The following is a 24,131-nucleotide window of genomic DNA, read 5'->3' as shown; positions in this document are numbered from 1 at the left end:
GCTGCCACGGCCGGCGCGCTGAGGCCAGCACACCACGCTGATCCGATGGCCGGAGCCAGGTACTTATCCTGGTCTCCCATGGGGTGCAGGGCCCAAGCACTTGGGCCATCCTCCACTGCACTCCCTGGTCACAGCAGAGAGCTGGCCTGGAAGAGGGGCAACCGGGACAGAATCCGGCGCCCCGATTGGGACTAGAACCCGGTGTGCTGGTGCCGCAAGGCGGAGAATTAGCCTAGTGAGCCGCAGCACTGGCTTAAATAAAATCTTTTAAAAAATATAATCCAAATACTGAACAATAAAAATTCCAATATACTATATTGAATATGTTATGCCAATTATGTTAAAGAGCTCTCTTTTTCTAAAAGATTTATTTTATTTATTTGAAAGAGTTACAGAGAGAGGTAGAGACAGAGAGAAAGGTCTTCCATCCGCTGGTTCACTCCCCAGATGGTCACACTGAAGCCTGCAATAATGAGATAGGCTTGGCAAATTGACATGAAAACCCAAACAAAAATAAACTAACATAAAATAGACGTATGCAGGTCCCAAAGATAATTATTTCACATAATAAGAAAACACAATAAGAATATTTTGCCAGGTAATAAAATATGAACTCCTTTGAAATATTTACTCTTAGACTCTTCATCTCAATCCAGTTGAAATACCCCCTAGAATATCACAGAAGACTGACATTCTATTCCAAGAAATTTTTTCTGGCTTTTCTTTTACACTTCTTGCTAATCTGCTATTTCTTTTTTGTCTTCTCTTTATCCTCCTTTTGTTCGATCTTAAGCTTTCTCCTCCCCATAGGCTTTAAAACATTTACATTAGAGTGTGTGAGAAGACTCTTGTAATGGATCCATTATTAATTCATCATTAGTATTCATTATTAATAGCTCATTAATATTTGCTAGCTAGCTGTCTTCCTTTTTGTGGGTTTCACTTTCCATATTACCATGGCATCATTTAAGCAGGAGTTGAAGAATAATTTCATTTTGTGTTGCACCTCCAAATAGTGGCATACTAAGTTGAGAGAAGAGTTGGAGATCCTGTCTGTGCTGAATAGCAAAGCGCTCTATGCACATTCAGATGATTGGGAAGGTGGCTAGCAGTGGCAAGTGTTCTAGGTATTTCCCATTCTGATTTAAACGACAGCCACTATTGACTATTTTAATTGGATCTGATCCCAGGACGAGCCTTTCTGGCTTAAGGGAACAATCTTGGATGTCCGTTAAATGCTGGGGAAGAACCTTGGATGTCCTTTAACTGCCTTGCTGTGCTACACTGTAATGTACAACAATATTCCAGCATTTACTGAATGCTTACTCCGTACTAGACCCAGTGTTACGTTTTTTACATAGATATTGTAGTGTTAGCTACTATTATCCCATCTATAGGTGAGGCAATTGAGAGATGAAAGTTAGAAACATTGTATATTCTTCAACACATATTCACTTTAGATCAAAGTAGGTTGATAAGTAAAAGGCAATTGAAGGACAGGTAAAATTCAATTCTTTCTGAAATGGTTAGTTAACTGTAAATGCAATTTATTAGAATTGATTCCAAAGCCTCAAGTCACAAGCCAGATGGTGAACATTCTTTATCCCTGAAGAGGCTGCCTCAATTTTCTCAATTTCTCTGATGGACAGACACTTGGGAACTGACTATGAGGTTGGTTGAAAAGTTTCAACTCTTTCTAGTTGTCTTATTTATTTAAAGGTCATTAAAAGTAACCAATTCACTCACTGTGAGGAGAGGTAGATACAGAGGCATAACAATCACATTTAACTCATACAATTATATATAATTCAGAATGTTCTTCCTTCTAGATCAACTGAATGACAAAGTTAATCAACATAATTATCTAGGTTTAGAATTGGAGTTGCCTTTCTCTTCTATGGAAAGCATGAATTTGGTATCATCAGAAGTTGATTGATAATTGTTTATAATTTCCTTTTTTTTAATTCAAATTGTATCTTTTCATAGGAAGCTAAATGCAACCAAGCAATAGTTACTACTATTTAATGACTCAGTTTAGATGACTTTTTCTATAATAATGCAATTACCGCTACATGCTGCTTTTGTTTAAAGAACAGAAATCATTGGAAAATTCAGATGTCCATTTTCAGCCTAGGGAATTTTGCAGGTACACTTAACTAGTAAAATTGAATTCATGACTATATTTTTTTATGCTGAAGTCTCAGTCCTACAGTGTCTTCAGTAATGTTTGTGACTTCAGAGAATTGTCTTCTCAGGCAAGTTTTTCTTTCTGTATTTAATGACTGAGGGGGAAAAAGGTAAGAGAAATCTCGCCATTTCCATAACAGAATTAAAGAGGAGGAACAATCCCTGGATAAACATCATGGTGTTTGTATCTAATGATTTAAGTAAAGCTTAAATAAATGTTTAAGAAGTGATTTAGCTAATTATACAATCCTTTCATTTGTATAAATAATGCTATCACATTTTCTGGAATTATTGGAAACACCCATAGCACTCAATTTAGATTCAACAGTTCCTAATTCTGATCAATTACATTTCCTTTTTCCTATGAATGTACTTATTTTTGATCAATTACATTTCAAGCTCTATGACTTTATCATATGTATGTAACATCGTTCAAGTTGATCTCATCAATGTCCAGTTTCTTGATTTTACTATACAAATGACCAATAGAGATATATAATATTTAAACTTTATTCATTTCCTTCTTTGAGGTTTTAGTTCACAGTGACCTCTGACATAAAACATAAAATTTTGATTTCTAAAATTTTTCAAAATATCTTTGTTTACTTTTATTTATATGGTTAGAAAGTCCACATTAGTGAGGCTGGGGGTATCTATCAGATGTGAGAACTAAGAATTCAGTATGTACAATGAAGCCTGTTTCATAAACCAGTTTTGAAGAAAAGTAGCAACGAATACTATAAACTCAATAAATTCTATATGAACTTAAAAATTAGATGAATTGTTTTAATTAAGAAGTATAAAGCAATCAGAATCTATTTGGTCTCTATATATCTAAGCTTTTTTTACTCCCTAATTTTATTTTACATGCTTTATCTTGGAAATATAGTCATTTTATTTTAGTTCTTGGCTCCCAAAAACAATACTGCAATAAATATCTTTGTATATATGCTCTTACAGATTGGTACCTAACTTCAAATTTTTAACAAGATATTAAAATTCAGAGAGTCCTACATCTCTGCCAATGATAAATGCATTACTAGTTTATTTATTTATTTTTAAATTTTATTTTTTTTGAAAGGCAGAGAGAGCAAGTGAGGGGAAGATACCTTATTCCACTGGTTCACTCTCTCAGTGTCCACAACAGCTGGAGTTGGACCAACCCAAAGGCAGGAACCAAGAACTCACAGGCAGATGCCCCACATGGGTGGCAAGGACCCAACTATATTAGTTTTCACTGTTGCTTCCTCTTCCAGTCCAGCTCTCTGCTGTGGCCTGGGAGTGCCTTGGAGGATGGCCCAAGTGCTTGGGCCCTGCACCCACATGGGAGACTAGGAGAAGCACCTGGCTCCTGGCTTCAGATCAGTGCGGTGCGCTGGCCGCAGTGGCCATTGGGGGGTGAACCAACGGAAAAGGAAGACCTTTCTCTCTCTCTCTCTCTCACTGTACACATTGCCTGTAAAAAAAAAAAAAAAAAAAAAAAACACCAGGTAGCTGGAATCAAGAGTAGAACCAGAACTTCAACCCAGGCATTCTTCTATAAGATACAGGTGTCCCAAGCTGTGTCCTTTTTTTTTTTTTTTTTTAAAGATTTATTTGAAAGTCAGAGTTACAGAGAGGGAGAGACAGGGAGAAAGACATATCTTCTATCCACTTGTTTACTTCCCAGATGGCTGCCAAGGCTGGGACTGGGCCAGGCAGAAGCTAGGAGTTTCATCTAGGTCTCTCACGTGAATGGCAGGAGTCCAAACACTTGGGCCATCTTCCACTGCTTCTCCTAGGCCATTAGCAGCAAGCTGGATCCGAAGTGGAACAGAGGGGACAGGAACGGGCAGTCATATGGGATGCCGGTGTCACCAGCAGCAGTTCTAACTGCTATCCCACGGCGCTGCCCCCCCAAACTGTTCTTTAACTGCTAAGGCAAATGCTCAATACTATGATGTTATTTTTACTATTTTATCTTGGAAGGAGGTAATGGAATTATGTATTATCACTTCAATTTGTAGTTCTTTGACTTCTTCAGCACTTTCCATGTGAATGTTTAACATTTTGATTTGCTCATGTGAAAAGGGTATGCTTATACATTTCTCTTTCTGTTGAGCCTTTTCAATATTTTCTTGTTAATTTTTAAGAAGTACTTTTACATTATAGAATTAAGCTTTTATCTCTCTAGGGCGGTTTTGATATCTGACAAAAAAGTATCTTAGCCTGAGCTCCTGGTTCCCTCCACAAAAAAATCAACACTGGTGGTGAACTGTAGACAGAATCTGAAATGAGATAATCAGCAACAACAAAGAGGAAAGTCCCTGGGCTGACAGAAGCTTGTTTTACCTTACCTGTAGGAAGGAGGGCTTTGTCTATAGCCAGCAGCTTTAAAAGTATAAAATCCAGGGGGCTGGCGCCGTGGCTCACTTGGTTAATCCTCCGCCTGCGGCGCTGGCATCCCATATGGGCACCGGTTCTGGTCCTGGTTGCCCCTCTTCCAGTCCAGCTCTCTGCTGTGGCCCGAGAAGGCAGTGGAGGATGGCCCAAGTGCTTGGGCCCCTGCACCCGCGTGGGAGACCAGGAAGAAGCACCTGGCTCCTGGCTTCAGATCGGATCAGTGCAACGCCAGCCGTGGAGGCAATTTGGGGAGTGAATCAATGGAAGACCTTTCTGTCTGTAAGTCTACCTGTCAAATAAATTAAAAAATAAAAATAAATAAAAAAGTATAAAATCCAGTGATATTTCTCAAAATGTGGGTCCAGAGAAGCAACATCAGGGTCACCTGGAAAATTATTGGAAATGGAAATTTGGGGACCTCACCACGGATTTAGTAGACCAGAAACTCTGGTAGTGGTACTCTGTAAACTGTTTATACTAAGCCTATCAGATGATTCTGATTACAGAGCTAACATCAGAGCAGGGTGAAAAAAAAACCTTGCTGAGGTGAAGGGTTGCAAGAAACAGGTGTGCACTTACCAGCCTCTGCTTTGCCCCTCCCAGTCTCCAAGGGAAGTGGTGGATTATAATTATCTCCTGAGGGTTTGAAGGTGAAACCCAAACCTGAAGAATTGCCTGTTGAGATGAGTGATTAACTCTGTTTTATAGAATCTGGGCTATTCACCGTATAACTTGTTAACTTCCCCACTCCAGGTCTGTCTTTGGCTCTGAAAAATTCACACAGTCTGAGTAGCCAATACCTCCAGGCTAATCAGAGTTTACAGACCAAAATAGAGAGACAGCTGAGGAGTAAATTATCTGAGAAGAAAACTATGGTGTCTTTTTTTTTAATCAAACAAATATCCCTTTAATTTTATTATCTCCTGGAGTCTTATCTTGGATAGGAGAGTCTCCATAATCCTTTAATTTTATATGTAATCTTTCAGTTTCTTTTTGCAAGACTTAAAAAATGTTACATTTTTATTTTCAGTACATCTGGAGTTCATTTTTGTTTCCTCTATAAGACGAGGGGCTCATTTTTATTTGTGGGTAGAAATTCATGTATGGCATCACACTGCATAGAAGCATTTATCTTTGCTAAATTCAGCCGTGGCATTTGTCATATATTAGTTGCTCTCATGTCCTAGAATTGAAAAAGTAATGATCTGCTCTTATGATACAAAAGTTCACATTGTATATTCTTCCAAATGCGCTATAGGATCATGTTTTAAATCCTTTTCTTACTGCCACAAATATCTGATGAAATTGCATTAAAGTATTGATTTTGAAGCATTTACATACTCATAATATGCAACTTCTCTGTATACAATAATCAGAAACTGGGGGGTTATCTAGCTTACCACAATCCTCCTAGTAGCCATGTGTATTTTACTTCATCCTTTTGGTAGACTTTCCATTTGAGTGGAATTTTCCATTGCTTTATGTAACTTTGCCATTCTGGCTCAGTAAAACTTCATGAGGAAATCTATTTTTATTTATTTATTTATTTGACAGAGTTAGACAGTGAGAGAGAGAGAGAGACAGAGAGAAAGGTCTTTCTTCCATTGGTTCACCCCCCAAATGGCTGCTACGGCTGGCAGTATGCCGAAGCCAGGTGCTTCTCTTGGTCTCCCATGTGGGTGCAGGGCCCAAGGACTTGGGCCATCCTCCACTGCACTCCCGGGCCACAGCAGAAAGCTGGACTGGAGAGGAGCAACCGGGACTAGATCCGGTGCCTATATGAGATGCCAGCGCCGCAGACGGAGGATTAACCAAGTGAGCTATGGTGCCAGCCCCTAGGAAATCTATTAAGGTGGGTCAAATTTCCATTCATTTTACAAACTGAACTTGCTGCTGAAAATCTCTCCTTGCTGTTTCTGGAACTATAGAGCTATGAGACTGGTGTCCTTGAAAACCCCATAACAAAGAGAAGGAAGCAAGAGGAATGAAATCCTGATGACAATTGGGGAGGGGAGGGGAGGGGAGGGGAGGGGAGGGGACGAGAGGGGAGGGGACGAGAGAGGAGGGGAGGGGAAAGGGGGGGAGGGGGAGGGGGAGGGGTCTTTCATCCCCTGGTTCACTTCCCAAATGGCTGCAATGGCCAGAGCTGGGCCAATATGAAGCCGGGAGCCAGGAGCTTCTTCCTGGTCTCCCATGTGGGTGCAGAAGCTCAGGGACTTGGGCCATCTTCTACTGCTTTTTCAGGCCATAGCAGAAAGCTGGATCAGAAGTGGAGCAGCCAGGACTCAAGCAGGCGCCCACATGGGATTCCGTCACTGCAGGCAGTGGCTTTACCCACTACGCCACAGCGCCAGCCCCTATATTTCTCTTTAAGATGATACTTACACCTAATCAGTTAAATTTAGTTCTTAATGCCAATGTGCTATTTTCTCAATTAAATTTCTTTTTTAAGGGGCCGGCGCTGTGGCGTAACAAGCAAATAAAGCCGTCGCCAGCAGTGCTGGCATCTCATATGGTTGCCGGTTCGAGGCCTGGCTGCTCCACTTCCGATCCAGATCTCTGCTATGGCCTGGGAAAGCATTAGAGGATGGCACAAGTGCTTGGGCCCCTGCACCCACATGGGAGACCTGGAGAAAACTCCTGGCTTCTGGCTCCTATCTCCTGGCTTTGGATCAAGAGGCCCAGCTTTGGCCTCTGTGGCCACTTGGGGAGTGAACCAACAGATGGAAGACCTCTCTCTTCTCTGCCTCTGCCTCTTTGTAACTCTGCCTTTCAAATTAATAAATAAATCTTTAAAAAAAAAAAAGTTGCACTTAAATGAATTAAGAATAATTAAAAAAAATTTTATTTATTTGAAAGGCAGAGTTGCAGAGAGAGTGAGAGAAAGAGAGAGAGAGAGAAAGAGAGAGAGAAAGAATCTTCCACCAGCTAGTTCACTCTGCAAATGGCCAGGGCTGGGCCAGGCCAAAGCCAGGAGTTCTTTCTAGGTCTCCCATATGAATGCAGGAAATCAAGGACTTGGGCCATTTTCTGCTGCTTTCCTAGGCACATTAGCATTAAGTTGTATTAGAAGTGGAGCAGCCAGTGCTTGAACTGGCACCAATGTGGGATGCCAGCATCACAGGCAGTGGCTTAACCCACTAAACCACAATGCTGGCCCCTTCAATTACCATTTCCATTGATAATTGATGAAATAGAGAAAAGGCAGTGATGTTTTACATTTGGTTACTGATAAATCAATTAAGCTATTTTAATATTCAAATTCATTTTTTAAATTATTTTGAGATAAAAATTATTTTACTCATTTTCAGATAATATTCTTTATTTTTGTTATCTGAATATTTTAGATAATATAAATTATTAGAGTGGCTGCATACATATGTGCATATATACTTATACATGTACACATATAGTATAGTTGCAATTACAGAGATGAAGACAATTTAAGTCACCACTTATCCTGGCTATTTTCTTAGGAAAAGAGTAACAGAGATATTACCTGATAATATAATTTGCCAAAACCAAAATTAAGCTAAGTTTTCCTAAGAAATGCTGAGACCAGTAGAAATTGGCTATAGATGAGTTATCTAGCTACTGCTAAATGTGAGAATATTAAATTAACCTAAATACTCAATTTCCTACAGATTCAGGGGAGTAAGTTGTATTTATATTCCTTCAAAAATGAAAATGGGTTATAAAACAGGTTTTTCAAAACTTAATACATTATCCCTCTTAGTAGTTTTTTTTTTGTCTGTTCTACTTAATATGACTGGTTTAATTCTGTAATTAATACACAGTTATTCTTAAGTGTTGAAATTTAACTGAAATGTGATCCCTGTTAAACATAAGAGTGGGGATAAGAGAGGGAAGAGATGTACAATCTGGGACAGGCTCAAGCTGACTTGCCCCAAATGATAGAAACATACCAGGGGACTCCAATTTAATCCCATCAAGGTGGCATGTACCAATGCCATCTCACTAGTCCAAGTGATCAATTTCAGTTCACAATTGATCATAATGAAAGGACTAAGAGTCAAAGGGAGCACATAAACAAGTCTAGTACCTGCTAATACTAACCGATAGAATAAATAAAGGGGAGAGTGATCCAACATGGGAAGCGAGATACTCAGCAGACTCATAGAATGGCGGATGTCCTAAACAGCACTCTGGCCTCAGAATCAGCCCTAAAGGCATTCTGATCTGGCTGAAAAGCCCATGAGAGTATTTCAGGCATGGAAAGCCAAGACACTCTGGCAAAAAAAAAAAAAAAAAAGAAAAAACAAACAAACAAACAAACACACACCTAAATGAAAGATCTCTGTGAGTGAGATCCCAGTGGAAAGAACAGGGAACAGGTCTTCAAAGAAGGAGGTACCTTTCTCTGAAGGGAGGAGAGAACCTCCACTTTGACTATGACCTTGTCTAAACAAGATAAGAGTCAGAGAACTCAAGGGGCTTCCATAGCCTTGGAAACTCATGACTGGTGCATAGGGAGATTACTGATGCCATAAACAGGAGTGTCAATTTGTAAAGTCAACAACAGGAGTCACTGTGCACTTATTCCTCATATAGGATCTCTGTCCTTAATGTGCTGTACATTGAGGCTTAATGCTATAACGAGTACTCAAACAGTATATTTCACTTTGTGTTTCTATGGGGGTGCAAACTGTTGAAATCTTTACTTAATGTATACTAAACTGATCTTCTGTTAAAAAAAAAAAAAGAAATTAGCAATTCCCAACTTGACTCTCGCTGGGATTAAACATGACAATAGGTCTGATCTGATTTCATCATCATTTAAAAAATCATCTATTATTTTTCACTTTATGTTTCTGTGTGGGAGCAAACTGTTGAAATCTTTAGTTAATGTATGCTAAACTGATCTTCTGTATATAAAGAGAATCAAAAATGAATCTTGATGTGAATGGAAGGGGAGAGGGAGTGGGAAAGGGGAGGGTTGTGGGTGGGAGGGACGTTATGGGGGGGAAGCCATTGTAATCCATAAGCCGTACTTTGGAAATTTATATTCATTAAATAAAAGTTAAAAAAAAAGGAAATTTTATCCTTAAAAAAATTATCACAATTAATATTGATCTTTTATTGATATTGACAGTTTCACCTTGACCAAACTTTAGTCAGGCCCTTCTGAATCGTCCTCCCAACTAGGTCTTCACATCTGGGCTTCTCTGTCTGCATTATGTAATTTTGGCAAGGATCCTGCTAAATCAGTTTACCCAGAACCCCCCTCCCTGTGTATCTGATTAGGTTTCAAGTGCTTATTGTCCTCCTGTGACATCTGATCACCTGGCCTGCCTTCAGCAAGAACCCTGTTGGGCACTTTGAGCCAGAATTCCCCCAACCCTGATGCTTCTTAGTTTCCATCTACCAATCCCACCCTCTCTGCTCCCTATCTATAAATTTTCACAATCAGGATGGATACAGAATGAAAGGGAGCCCCTATACAAATGCCTTGGATGCAGAGAGTTGACATCTTCAGGTCCTAGACTCTCACAGTCTCTCAGGCTCCCTGCCTTAGCTCAAAGCTTCCTCACCCTGCTGTCCTGATGGCAAATCAAGCACTGAATTGAGAGGGGCCTACAGGTTCCCTGAGCACAAGACTCATGAAGTCATTTATCTCCCCCATAGATACCATCTTGATGTTTGGTCTTGTCTTAAGGGGTTTCTTTTCCAGGCACCCCCAGGCCCTGAGCCAAAAGTAACTACCACCTGCACATAGCCCCTAGACTGCCCACTTTACCATTGTCAAAGTTCCCTGAAGAAAATGCTATCACAGACCTATCTAAGGAAAGCCATGTACACAAGAAACCAGTCAGGAGCTTGAACGCTGGCTAAACATGAACCTCTCAGCCCCTGCTTCAATCTCTAAGAAGCTTTACCCCTAACCCCCAGGAGAGCCCAGAAAGTAAGGAATACTTGCTGGCTTCTTGCTCTATGCTTTGCAGTAAAAACCTAATTTCTTCTACCACCCCAGTGTCAGCAATTGCCTTTCTACATTTCAAGTGAATGGACCCAGTTTTGAGGGTTTTATAGCAATAGTCCAACACATTTTGAGGGTGTTCTATAATAAGAACAGTACCATCTTTGAAATCAATACCCTATTACAGCACTTTGAAAACAGATGTTGGATTTGATTAGGTCCTAAGCTCCTAATCGCCCTCCCTCCAAGTACCTTTGCACTGTCTTTTTTGATAGCATACCAACCATTTACTAAAATGAACTCACTGAATTGAAGGAGTGGTATAACTGGGCTTACAAGGTTCTAACTGGACTATGGGGTCATTTGTTTCTCCAATAGATCACATCCTGATGTTCAGTCTTGTCTCAAGAGGCTTCTTTCTCAGAAACCACAGACCCTGGGCAAAAGGTAACTACCACCTCCACGTAGCCTCTAGACTGACTGGTGCCCACTTTGCCACCATTAAAATTCCCTAAAGAACATGGTATCACCAACCAATCAAAAGAAGACCGTGAGTACCGCCAACCAACCAGGAATGTGGACATGAACTGGACGTGCACCTGTCAGCCCTGACTTCAATCTAAAAGAACCTTCACCCGTAAGCATTCAGGAAGCCTGGGAATTAAGCGATAGCTGCCTAACTCTTTTCTCTGCACTTGGCAATTAATACTTCCATCACCCCAGTGTCAGTGATAGGTTTTCTGCATGTCATGTGAGCGAACACAGTTTGGGGTCTTTATATAGCAACTCCATCACCTCAGAAAACTCTTTCATGTTAGCCCTAAAAGGTAATTTTGAAATGCATTTTTTCATTTATATACAATTTGTACCATAAACATAAGATGCTGTAGAAAAACAGAGAATATAGAAGCAAACGTAATCTAATACTAATTAATTTTAATGATCTTTTTTTAAACTAACTATTTATCTGAAAGACAGAGTCACAGAGAGAGAAAGAGAGAGAGAGAGAGAGAGAGAGAGAGAGAACTTCCATTCCGCTGGTTCAATCCCCAAAAGACCGCAATGGCCAGAGATGAGCTGATCTGAAGCCAGGAGCCAGGAGCTTCTTCTGGGTCTCCCACGTGGGTACAGGGGCCCAAGGACTTGGGCCATCTTCTACTGCTTTCCAGGCTATAGCAGAGAGCTGGATCAGAAGTGGAACAGACAGGACTTGAACCAATGCCCATATGGGATGCCAGCACTGCAGGCTGGGGCTTTAACCCACTGCACCATAGCACCGGTCCCGCTTTAATAATCTTAAAACAGATACAAAAACAGGATAGAACATTGTTTTACTGAGGGAAAGAACTAACCTCCAGATGGATTTATTTGACCAATAGTAAAAACCGAAGATACAAGTAACACAAAAAGCCACAAGTCATTAGCATCAATTCCAGAGAACATTTAAAACATGAGGAAACATGAGGCCAGTATTGTGGCACAGCAGGTTGACTATTGCTTGTGACACTAGCATCCTATATAAGAGTGCCAGTTGGAGTCTCAGCTGCACAGCTTCCAATCCAGTGCCCTGCTAATGCATCTTGGAAGGCATCAAAGGACGGTCCAAGTACTTGGGAAACCAGGATGGAGTTTCAGGCTCCTGGCTTCAGCCTGGCCCTGCCCTGCCTGTTGCAACCACTTGGGGAGTAAACCAGCAAATGAAAGATCTTTGTCTCCCCCCACCCCACCCCACTTTTCCTTCCAAATAAATAAATGAATATTAAAAAGAAAAAACTTGAGGACAATTGTTCAAAATGATTAACATTTACTCTGAGTTCTATTTTTTCTATGGAAACATCCTTGAAAGGTGAACTTCCTCTTCTTAGTAGGCATATGAACGTTATTATTCTTGAATTATCGATAAGGGTCTCCCCCAGTGGCAGCTATCTGTTGGTATCATAGCTAGGTTCCTAACTCGTCTACATGTGAAGGGTTAAAAAGTTAAAAGCCGCTTCCCCCCCAACCTCCTCTGGTGAACTTTCCTGACCTTGTTAGACTTGCTCTGCATAGCCATTAGTCAGTAAATTACCCCAATGTGAGCGTAACCTCAGTTTCACCTAAGTGAGATAGAAGAAGTCACCATATATCTCTGCCTCCTGGACCCCTGACTCCACCATGTGTCCCTTATCGCCATTCGGCTGCATTCCTAGGTATCACTCCCTGTATTCATAAATCAACTGGTTGTAAAATCACTTAACTTGTATCAATTGTTTACTCTATACCACTGTCTGCTCTATGCAATGATTGATTTTCTTTGTTTAAACGTGTATAAAAACCCCAACCCAAGACTATTCGAGGCCGCTCGCCTGTACTGGGACGGGGGCCCCGACATGTCGGAACATCAATAAACTTTACCCTTTGTTAATTACATGAGAGAAGGTCTCTTGGAGCGTTTTTGGGGTGGCAAGAGCAATTCAACTCTAATTCGACTGTAACACATGAAAGAGCAATTTGATTTATATATGCTGATAGTTTTTGATTGATATAGATGAAAATATCCACCATTTAATAATAAGAGTAGCTTTTGCTTTTAGAAGAATAACCAAATGAAAAAGGCATGAACTAAAAAATTATATTTACTTCCAAAAATTACCGTGTGCTACAAAAGGGTATCAGACAACACTGCTGCTGTTCCAACATCGCATCAATGGTTCTTCTCAGTGACTGATCCTCATTATTATTATTATTTTTTTTTTTTTTGACAGGCAGAGTTAGACAGAGAGAGAGAGAGAGAGAGAGAGAGAGAAAGGTCTTCCTTTTTCATTGGTTCACCCCCCAAATGGCTGCTACGGCCAGCGCGCTGCGCCGATCCAAAGCCAGGAGCCAGGTGCTTCCTCCTGTTCTCCCATGCGGGTGCAGGGCCCAAGCACTGGGGCCATCCTCCACTGCCTTCCCGGGCCACAGCAGAGAGCTGGCCTGGATCTGGCACCCCGACCGGGACTAGAACCCGGGGTGCCGGCGCCACAGGCGGAGGATTAGCCTAGTGAGCCGCGGTGCGGGCCCCTCATTATTCTTTTATAGTCATACTTCCTAGAAGCCTTCATCTTGCAGTTTGGTGATCTTGTACACATAGTAGGAGGCAGTATAGGATTTGTGGTTACATTCTATCCATTGTTAGAGTTGTAGCCACAACTACTAAGCTGATGCTCAGTTCTTCTTTATTCTATTAAACTGTAAATCAGATAAAAACCCTTTTCAACTACTAGTTTTAATGTAAATGAAGCACCAAAGACAAAGATAATAGGTTTTGGGGAAAAAAAAAGCTTGACACAATGAGGCACAAGTTGCAATATCTTAATCATTCTATCATTATCATATATATGACCCATCTGGGTAAAGGCATTTTTTTATTATCTTGGGTCATCTGCATTTAAATGGATACATTATGAAGAAAACAGGCACACCACAGGGTAATGTTTTTTCCTTTTCAAGAGTGTAGATTTAATACACTGTATTCCTTTAGTTCAAAGTAGGCAGATCCATAGATTTTGAATAATACCAGAAATTCGAGTGTGCTGAAACAGAGCGGAAGAAACAGCGTGTCTCTGCAGTTCAGTTTAAGTTGTTGGGGCTCAGAAGCAGCCTCCGAAGCACAATTTTTCTTTGAGCTTCTCCTTCCCTCCTATCTCTTACCTTCATTCTCCCAGGAGTCGAGTCACAGAAACTAGCATTCCTCTTTCCCAAGGAAGGTCATCCAAGCCAGACCCTCTTTCCTCAAGCCAACCGTAACACCTAAAAATATTACTCTCACTTTCCCTCGTCTTACTGTGTTAAGAGTTCGACACAAAGCGGTTCTCTGACCTACCTTGTTTGATGTAGGCCTTTAAATTCCCATTCTAGAGAGGGTACTGTCTCCTTCAAATGAAAGGAATGCTGCATAGAGAGTTCAAGAAAAGTCTGAACAGAGAGGCCTTGCTGAGTCTCCCTCCCCTCAGTCTATCACTGTAAGATTAATCCCTGTTTGTCCAATCATTTCTATACAGCTGTCCATGCTTCCTCAAACCTAAGCATACTGGTGAATAGTTCACCTGGGATCTTTGGATTTTTCAGAAGGCTCCTGTGTCACATAAAACTATGATCAAATAAGTTGATAACAGGCCTTTCTCCTGTTAGTCTATTGCCAAGATATTTCAGTAGACTCAAATATGGAACCTTCAGAGGGCAAGTTTGAACTTCCCTACAAAGTAAACGAACTGGATGTGAGTTGTTACTGCATATAGTGTTATTAAATGAACAAAATTAGAGAATACTGGAAATGGCTTTGGCAGTGTGAAGAAGAAGGTATCAGCAAATAATTGAGTTCTATAAAAACGAATACCACATTAGCATTTCATAAAGCAGATTATGATTCTTTCAGATAGTGACGAGCTTTCAAGTAACATTCCAAAGGCATCAGTCTGAACGACTATTTGAGATGAATGACCTCATTTTATTTTGTTATCTGAATGTTCTAAAAGAAAACACTGAAATCAAAGATTCAACTTTTTGATGCATCCAAAAATAGGTTAAAAATATCTGAAATAAGGCTGTTTGGAAGATTGTGTTCATTTGACCCATATAGTATAATATCCATCATTTTCTAAAATGGTAACTGTAATTATGTGGCTAAGTCATACTGTGATCTTTTTTGGAACATAAATGCTCCCATTCCTCAAGGTCAACATTTGATATAAGTGTAAATAAGTTTCACCAGCAGGTGTTCAGGGAAGAGATAAGATGTAAGATGTATAAGATGTACAGCACCAAAGCAAAGAATATGATATCAGATTTGATTGAAAATTAAAACTACACATTCCTATATTGAAAGGCTAATATGCAACCTTGTTTTGTTTGCAGTTTATCAAAGAGTTTAATGGTTAACTACAAAAATATTTTAAGTTGAATACCAAGATTAAAATCTCATATAGGGGCCGGTGCCTTGGTGCAGTAAGTTAATCTTCCGCCTGCGGTGCCAACATCCCATATGGGTGCCGGTTCTAGTCCCGGTTGCTCCTCTTCCAATCCAGCTCTCTGCTGTGACCTGGGAAAGCAGTAGAAGATGGCCCAAGTGCTTGGGCCCCTTCACCCACGTTGGAGACCAGGAAGAAGCACCTGGCTCCTGGCTTCAGATGGGCACAGCTCCAGCCATTGTGGCCATTTGGGGAGTGAACCAGCAGACGGAAGACCTCTCTCTGTCTCTCCCTTTCACTGCCTGTAACTCTACCTCTCAAATAAATAAATAAAATCTTTAAAAAAATCTCATATATACAAAATGATACTATTGCTTGGGGGCCAGGGGAGTGTGATTTGATGGTTAGGACATTTCAGAGTGGCATGTGTTTAGGTCACAGGAGGATGGAGAGTGATGATGGCTCAAAAGAGAGGCAGGGGCTAGATGCCCATTTACCACCTTCAAGAAGTTTAGATTTTATCCAGCAAGTGATGGAGAGTCACTGAAACATTGAGAGCTCATCAGTCACATACATGCTTCATTTATTTCATACCTAAGGCATAGATACATACATATATATATATAAATTTATTTACTCATTATTTGAAAGGCAGAGTTACAGAGAGAGAGAGGTCTTCTATCTGCTGGTTCACTCCCCAAATGGCCACAGTGGATGGGCCGATGGGAAACCAGGAGGCAGGAGCCTCCTTGTGGGGAGCAACTGGGAGCAACTCGGACTAGACTGTTACTGGAATTAAGACTTATTCTATGCATCTGCTCTCCCACAATATGGCGCTGGGAGAGGAGGAAACAGCTTCTACACAGCTGCCTCCAGTTCAACCAATAAACTGTAGGACCTGCTCCTGATTGGAGGAGAGCAGCGTACTCGGCGTGTGGGTAGCAGAGTTGGGATTGGTGGAAGAGGACTATAAAGGAGGAGAGAGACAACATGCACCGAGGAACATCTATCTGAAGGAACACCTGTGCAGCCCCCGAGAGAGCCGGCCGGCGGTGTGCCGCTCCCCTGTGGAAGTGGGGAAAGTGGCAGGGGGCCTGCCCCCCACGGAGGTGGAGGGACGGTAGCCAACCCGGGAAGAACCAGCAGCAAACCCGGGGAGGGCCGAGCAGACGAAAGAACAGTGCAGGGTCCTGTGTCGTTCCTCCATGAAGACGGGGAGTGACATAATGGTGCCGTGACTCGGATAGAAAGCCTAGGCAGGGTTTAGTGTCGTTCCTCCACGAAGAGGGGGAGCGACACCTCCTCTGGTCTCCCACGCAGGTGCAGGAGCCCAAGGACTTGGGCCATCTTCTACTGCTTTCCCAGGCCATAGCAGAGAGCTGGATCAGAAGTGGAGCAGCCAGGACTCAAACTGTAGTCCATATGGGATGCCGGGCACTGCAGGCAGCAGCTTTTACATGCTAAGCCACAGCACCGGCCCCATAGATATATTTTTAAAAATTCATTAGAAGGGCTACTTAAAAACTTTCAGCTATATTTTTAATGGTTTGTACTGCTAACATTTTATAGTAGCATGTTTATACTGGTAGCCTTGAGTTTTCAGTGCTGTAGATGATGTATTAACTACGTTCTATAGAAGATAAGGCTATTGCTCACTTACCACCACCACCATCATCACAACATGAAAGCTCCCTATTCCTGACTCTAGCATATACATACTCTTCCTCTCCCATTGTTGTGACCATGGAAATCCATTGTTCAGATGGCTGGCTCTAAGCATAGTTACTTGTTTTCTCCGGCTGCCGGCCCTCGATTTACCACCTATATTGTCCTGATGCTTTGTATTCTTTGGACTGATCTTAGCCAATAACTGAGCATGGCAGTGGTACTAGGTAAGAGTTTCAACTTCAAAGATTCTCCAAGATACTTTGGGGAACCCCTAGCTCTTGAAGACTGCACTTTGAAAACCACTGATTTATGCTGTAGTCGATCTACCATACTTAATTGACATTCAGATATTTGAACAACCATATTGAGAGTAATGAGATGAGATTCAGGTAGAGAAATTAATGGCAAGGAAATGAACTAGAATGCTAAAAAATTACACTACCATCAATAAGACAAGGACTAAGAAAAGGCAAAAATAGGGGCTGCAGCTGTGGCGCAGCAGGTTAAAGTCCCAGCCTGCACCAGCATCCCATATGGGCGCTGGTTCATGTCCCAGCTGCTCCACTTCTGATCCAGCTCTCTGCTATGGCCTGAGAAAGCAGTAGAAGATGGCCCAGGTCCTTGGGCCCCTGCATCCGCATGGGAGACCTCGAAGAAACTCCTGGCTCCTGGCTTCGGATCAGCTCAACCCTGGCCATTGAGGTCATTGGGGGAACGAACCAGGGGATGGAAGATGTCTCTCTCTCTCTGGCTCTACCTCTCTCTGTAACTCTTTCAAATAAATAAAATAAATATTTTTTTTAAAGGCAGAACTGTGGCAATGACATTGAATGTAGAGAGATGAGAAAGAAAGTAATAAATATGTGGGTGCTTTTGATAAGAACTAAGAACTCACTAAGTATGTGTGAGAGAGATGATTTAGAAATTTCTGCTATGATGAAAGGAAATACATCACGGTGGGCATTTGGTGCAGGGGGAAAGACACCACCTGAGACACCTGCATCCCATATCAGAATGCCTGGGTTCTAATGCCCAGGTACTTGAGACCCTGCCACCTATGTGGGAGGCCAACACTGAGCTCTCATTTTCTGGGTTCATTCATCCTGGTCCAGCCCTGACAGTTGTGGGCATTTGGGGAATGAACCAGTAGATGGAAGACCTCCATCTCCAGTCTCTGTCATCTCTCTCTCTCTCTCTCTCTCCCTGCATTCACACAAAAATAAATGAATAGATTTTGAAAAGATACATTGCACTGTAATTATTTGTGAAAGGAATTTTTCACTCACAAATGTGAACAATTTGTCAGTAGGAATGTCATATGATACCTGTTTCTCACCTTGCATGTGAAACTGAGAAAACATCTACCCTATAGGATAGCTGAGAGGAGTAAATAAAAAATGTCAAGGCAAAGCATTTCCTTAATTGAGGCAGAGTTCAACTTTTTTACCAGTTATTATCCACTTTTCTGTCTTTTCCTGTATTTAGGGCTTAGAAAGACTGATTACTTTATGGGTTCAGGTCTGCTGCATTGCAAAACTCTGGGGTCAACACTCCTGTCATAGTTTATGAGAATGGTACCCTTGGAGTTGTACAGGGCAGTCTGGGCAGCCATAGACCCCTGTGTGGGTCATTTCTTGTCATGTGTTTGATTTCAGAGCAGGAGTTGCCGAGACAGCCTCCAGAAGCCCTGCACTGAATGATTTTAATTATATAAAATGAATTCCTGGACCGGCGCCGTGGCTCACTTTGTTAATCCTCCGCCTGCAGTGCCAGCATCCCATATGGGTGCCGGGTTCTAGTCCCGGTTGCCCCTCTTCCAGGCCAGCTCTCTGCTGTGGCCCAGGAGGGCAGTGGAGGATGGCCCAAGTGCTTGAGCCCCTGCACCTGCATGGGAGACCAGGAAGAATCACCTGGCTCCTGGCTTTGGATTGGCGCAGCGCCAGCCATAGTGGCCATCTGTGGGGTGAACCAACAGAAAAGGAAGACCTTTCTCTCTGTCTCTCTCTCTCACTGTCTAACTCTGCATGTCAAATAAAAAATAAATAAATAAATAAAATGAATTCCTTCCCCAATCTGAATACCTAGAGAGCAAGTTTGCTAGATATTTCTAAGGCCGGTATATTCTCTCAATACCAAAAGGCATTATGCAATAAAGTGAACACTGTTACCTATCCACGTTGTGCTTTATACCAGGCTGGGCAGTATGATTCATCCTAAAGCACAGCTCTAAAATATACTAAGTGAATACAAGAATACTTTTATGGACTCAAGTTTTTTTTTTTTAAGATTTATTTGAAAGGCAAAGTGACAGAGAGAGGGAGGGAGGGGAAGAGGGAAAGAAACAGAAATTGTCCATCCCTTGGTTCACTTCCCAAATGGCCACAATGGTGGCAGGAGCCCAAGGACTTTGGGCAGTCCTCCACTGCTTTTGCAGGTGCATTAAGGGAGTTAGATTGGAAGTGGAGCAGCCAGGACTGGAACAGGCACTCTGATATGTTATGCTGACATCATAAGCAGCAGCTTAACCCATTTCACCACAATACTGGCCCCTGAATAAAGTCTTAATAGGAAAACCCTATTAATAGTAAGTAAACTTTGATTTTAATAAAAAGACACAGTGAGTCAGTATCTTTCCAAAGTCTTAATTATTTACTGAGAGGTTTTTGTAAATGTTTATTTGTATTTTTTAAAGGCCTAGTAATATAGACAGGTCTTTCATCTACGGGAACACCCCCCAAACAGCCACAATGGCAGGGGTAAGAAAATAAGAGCAGGACAGAGAGGAGACACGAGACAAATTCACAGCCAGAACACATTTATTAATAAAGGGAAAAAATAAACCTGAGAGGGGCTAACAGCTGGCATGCACACAGGGCGAACATGTGGCAGACAGCAAGAATTTATTTGCAGGCTGGGTTTATATCATATAAGCCAACTAAGTGCTGTAAAGGGGAGGGTACTGCTGAGCTGGCTTGTGGGGGCTTTTCTTTTTTCCTCTGGGGGGTCAACGGTCAAGGGGGAAGTTGAGCTGGATGAGGTTGAAGTTGAGCAGGACAAGAATATCTCAGTGGGGCAGGGGGCCCAGGACTGAGGTCTACTTCTTCAGTCGCTGGGGTTGGTATTTGCAGAAGCTAGCAGGGGGAGGGGCTAGTAGGGCCACTGCCCGCAGTGCTGGCATCCTATATGGATGCCAGTTTGCATTCCGGCTGCTCCACTTCCCATCCAGCTCTCTGCTGTGGCCTGGGAAAGCAGTAGAAGATGGCCCAAGTCCTTGGGCCCCTGTACCCCAGAAGAAGCTCCTAGCTCCTGGCTTCAGATCGGCACAGCTCCAGCCATTGTGGCCATCTGGAGAGTGAACCAGTGGATGGAAGACCTCTCTCTCTCTCTTCCTCACCTTCTTTCTCTGTGTAACTCTGACTTTCAAATAAATAAATAAATCTTTTTAAAAAAAATGATAGCAGGGAAAGAGCATTTCTGCGGTGTCAGAGGTCTCTTCTTCAGCAAGCTAGGGTATCCTGACTGAGCAGGGCCCGGGAGAGAGCAAGGGAGGTGTCTCAGGAATGCAGGGATGTAGTTGCACTGGTTGAGAAGGATGACGGGGGAAGTATCCCCATAGAGCAGGGTCTGGGTTCACATAGGCAGGGGACTAAAATAAATCTAAAACTTCTGTTCTTCTTCCATCAGCCAGGACTGGGCCAGAACTGAGAACTCAAGGTGTCTCACGTGGGTGGCAGGAATACCAACTATTTGAGCCATCACCTATTGCCTACCAGGAAGTACATTATCAGGAAGCTGGATGAGAAATGCAGTAGCTGGGATTCAAACCCAGAACTGATATGCATTGTGGGTATTCTAAATGGTGGCCTAACCTACTGTACCACAGCACTTACTCCCTGACCATAAGTTTATGCAAACATTAATTCAGGCTACAGGAGCTAAAACCCAGTCAAAAGCCTTTGATTTCATCCAACATTCCAGGCAGTATCTGGTGCCACACATGTAGAACCTGAAAGTGAAGAGAACTTAAGAATTCTACTAGTTCAATAATTAGAATAGGCTGCCATACCAGTTGTGAGCTCCTTGCAATGTGAAAGTCTCAAAGATAGTATCACTCCGTCTCAGGGATGCTGTGATGACGATTCAAGCATTTCAGAGTTGAATGGAGATGCCCTCTAGGCTTCCTTCTACATCTAGGATTTTATTCTATAATTAGAGAAGGTTAAGAAATATGAAAATTGATGGATATGTCACATCTATGTTTTCTCCCTTTGTAATCTCATCTGTTTCCCAGGCTTTAAATGCTTTATATATGCTATGGATTCCCTGTCTAGAAGGATAGCCCCTATCTATTACCTGTTCCAGAACTGGCATTTTTTCCTCGAATACCTACTAGATATATTTAGTATGATTAGAACAAAACTATTGATTTTAACTCTTACTGTACCTTTCTGTGAATTAGGAAATTAAAAAAAAAAAACATCAAGTTCTTCAAGATACAATGCTTCCAATTGTCAAAGTTATAATGTACAAGTCTTATTAAAATGGGATATTTTTCTGTAGTCTGTAAAAAGTTGTCCAAAATATCAAAATGTGCAGTGCTTCAATTTCTCTTCCCATTAAGGTTTCTATCCATTGTTCAAGCCAAAAAACTAAGAATTCATCTTTAATTCTTTTCTTCTCATTACTCTCCATACCCAATGCATCAGGATATCCTGTCAGTTCTATATCCAAAATATATTTGAAAATTCTACTTTCTTCTTGGTCTGGGATCACTCTAGTCTAAGTCATTATGTTTTTCTCTCTACAACATCCTGTTAACTGGTCTGTTTCTTCTATAAGCCTTTCTCCACAGAGCAGCAAGAGAAAATTTTAAGTAAAAAAAAAAAAACACAGTCATAAATCAAGTGTCATGCCTAAGCTTAGCAGACTTGTGTTGAGAAGAAAAAAATTTTTCTTCTACCCTCTTAGGTTTAACTTGAGGGCTTGGGAGTTAGACTGATAAAAGATCAAGACAATACCTATTCAATCATATACTCTGCATGGGAGTTCACAGAAAAAATGTGACTCAAAAAAGCATTTAGAATCTAGGGCTTTTATACCATCTTAATAGGGGAAGTGGAGGGGGAGAAGGATACTTACAGGAAAACAAATGACTTCTTAACGCACGAGGAAGGTGGGAGCAGAAAGAAAGGCACTTATGGGAAAACAACTGACTTTTAGGAAAGATAAACGGGCCCTTAGGCGAGCAGATGGGAGCTCAGAGTTTTGTGGCTGTCTGTTTAGGTGTGGCTTAGAGACTTCTTATCCCGAGTGATGACTCAGTCTGCACACCACCCCCCACTGATTCCGGGGAAGGGATGTATGACAATTGAGTTCTTTTGTGTTCTTTTGAGAGACTGATTTTAGGCAGGTAAGAGATTTCTGAAACACACATGCCTTGGGCTCAAAATGATTTTTATGCTGCCTTGGTGTGTTCTGGACTCCTTTATCCAACACACTTTCATGTCCAGGGAAAAGCATTCACAGGGAATACTAGGTGAATTATGTTCCCAGGAGATGTGTAAGTAAATACCATGGCCTTGTAAACCCTTTGTTGTCTTCTTTCATTATGAAATAACAAGAAATTATTTACCCAGACCCCATAATCAGCCTCTGCCTGCTTCTCCAACTTTGATTTGAACTACTTTTTCCCTTACCCCTTGTATCTCAGCACTGACTTTTTTTCCATCAGAATATATCAAACTGATGTGCCAATTTATCTCCTTTGAAGTAATTGTTTCTTCTGCCTGGACTGGCCCACTGCTTGTCCTACTGTTGGATCCTTTTGCCATTTAGATGTCTCATAAATGTGACCTACTCAGAGGGACCATCACTAACATTTAGGGTCCCAGTTCATCTTTACTATATCACATTATTAATTTTTATACATCATTTATTACTATCCTATTTTTTTCCTAGTTCCTTATTTTTTTTTTTCCCATTACCTGCCTTCCTGCACAAAATGGCAACTGCTAAAAGCTAATTAATTACTAGTACCTAGAACACTATGTGGAACTCAGTAGGAACAGCATGCAAGTGCATACTTATTAAATGAAGAGATAATACAAGGAAGTCCACTTCCTAGAGTCTAGCTTTTGATAAATAGTCCTATTCTTTTTCTCTTTTCATCTAATGGCTTAATCCCTCTGCCTTTTTAATCTTGTTTTGTGCTATTCTATGTGTTTTCCTTCCAACTTTGTTTTTGATCCTTGTTGTCTCTTTCATTTCTGCATTTTTTTTTCTTCTTGGTCTCCACCTTTAATTAGTATTGGGTGTATTATATTTTTAATATATGTTGGTCTTTTTCAATAATGTTTAGTATGGAGTTGGCACAATGGGTTAAGCCACCATCTACAATGCCAACATCCCATATGAGTGCCAGTTGGAGAACTGGCTGCTCCCCTTCTGATCCAGCTCCCTGCTTACACGCCTGGGAAAGCGGTCCAAGATGGCCCAAGTACTTGGGCCTTTGTCATCCACGTGGGAGACCCTGATGGAGTTCCAGGCTCCTGGCTTCAGCTTTACCGCTGGAGGCCATTGTGGCCATTTAGAGAGTGAACCAGAGAGTTCAGTCTCTCTGTGTGTAACTCTGCCTGTCAAATTATGTAAATCTCAAAAAAAATTATCTTAAGAGGCTGGTGCTGAGGTCCTCCCATGCTACTACAAGTTGTGGAAGGTGTATTGATAAAGAAAATGTAAGTCTTGCCCTTAGAAATTAACATTTAGGGGCCGGCCTTGTGACTGTAGCAGGTAAAGCTAACACCTGTGATGCCAGAACCCCATATTGGCACCTGTTTGTGTCCCAGCTGCTCCACTTCTGATCCAGCTCTCTGCTAATGGTCTGGAAAAACAGCACAAGGAGGCCCAAGTGTTTGGGCCTCTGCCACCCAGGTGGGAGACCTGAATGAAGGCTTCAGCCTGGCTCAGCCCTGGCCATTGTGGCCACTTGGGGAGTGAATCAGCAGATAGAAGATCTAACTCTTTGAAAT

General features: G+C 41.6%; 1 long non-coding RNA gene across 1 annotated transcript in view; it reads right to left on the bottom strand.

Moving 5' to 3' along the window:
- Window positions 1–24,131, bottom strand: part of LOC138847577 (uncharacterized) — a 42,248-nt gene that overhangs the window by 8,638 nt on the left and 9,479 nt on the right. Inside the window, exon 2 of the long non-coding RNA XR_016228245.1 lies at window positions 21,170–21,306. This is a non-coding gene — a long non-coding RNA (uncharacterized LOC138847577). The remainder of the gene's footprint in view (window positions 1–21,169; window positions 21,307–24,131) is intronic.

Source organism: Oryctolagus cuniculus, chromosome X, assembly GCF_051225735.1.
Source record: "Oryctolagus cuniculus isolate XC-2025 breed Fujian yellow rabbit chromosome X, ASM5122573v1, whole genome shotgun sequence".
Classification (NCBI taxonomy): domain Eukaryota; kingdom Metazoa; phylum Chordata; class Mammalia; order Lagomorpha; family Leporidae; genus Oryctolagus; species Oryctolagus cuniculus.
Note: the sequence above shows the minus strand (reverse complement) of the source record. Positions and strands in the feature narration are given on the sequence as shown.